Below are 471 nucleotides of genomic sequence, written 5' to 3'. Positions count from 1 at the left end.
TTACATTCAACATTAGGGTCTTTTTTTACCTTATCATTCAAGGGTTGACTTACCATTCCATGTTTAAAGATTTAATAAGTGTATTGCTATACTAAGAGTAGATATTAAGTTTTTCCAAAATACTGTAGTGTTTGGTAGCTTCTCGAACCTTACCAACAGCTACCTGTGCACAAATTTGTCTAGTTGAACGATACTAAAGCCTTTTTCTGTTATCTTTACAAACCCCTAAGGTTACTGGCACGAGTAAGCTACACTGACAGTACTAATTTTTTTCTGAAGTGTCCTGTGGGAGTACTGTAGAACATATTACATTAATTTGCAAATCCCCAAAAATTGTTTCAAAAATATTTGTGTAGTAGTAGAATAAATTACGTTCTGGCAAACATAAATAAATTGAAATACAGCATTAAGTGAATATATTTTCATATCTGCACTAATCCTAGTTTTATGAATTAATACTTTTACCATAAC

At 31.2% G+C, this 471-nt stretch overlaps 1 protein-coding gene across 1 annotated transcript in view; it reads left to right on the top strand.

Annotated features, from left to right (window-relative positions):
• LOC119587670 (serine-rich adhesin for platelets-like) overlaps nucleotides 1-471 on the top strand; it is a 10,856-nt gene that overhangs the window by 2,288 nt on the left and 8,097 nt on the right. The window lies entirely within an intron of this gene.

Source organism: Penaeus monodon, chromosome 23, assembly GCF_015228065.2.
Source record: "Penaeus monodon isolate SGIC_2016 chromosome 23, NSTDA_Pmon_1, whole genome shotgun sequence".
NCBI lineage: Eukaryota > Metazoa > Arthropoda > Malacostraca > Decapoda > Penaeidae > Penaeus > Penaeus monodon.
The sequence above is the reverse complement of the archived record's forward strand: the minus strand, read 5'-3'. Positions and strand labels throughout refer to the sequence as shown.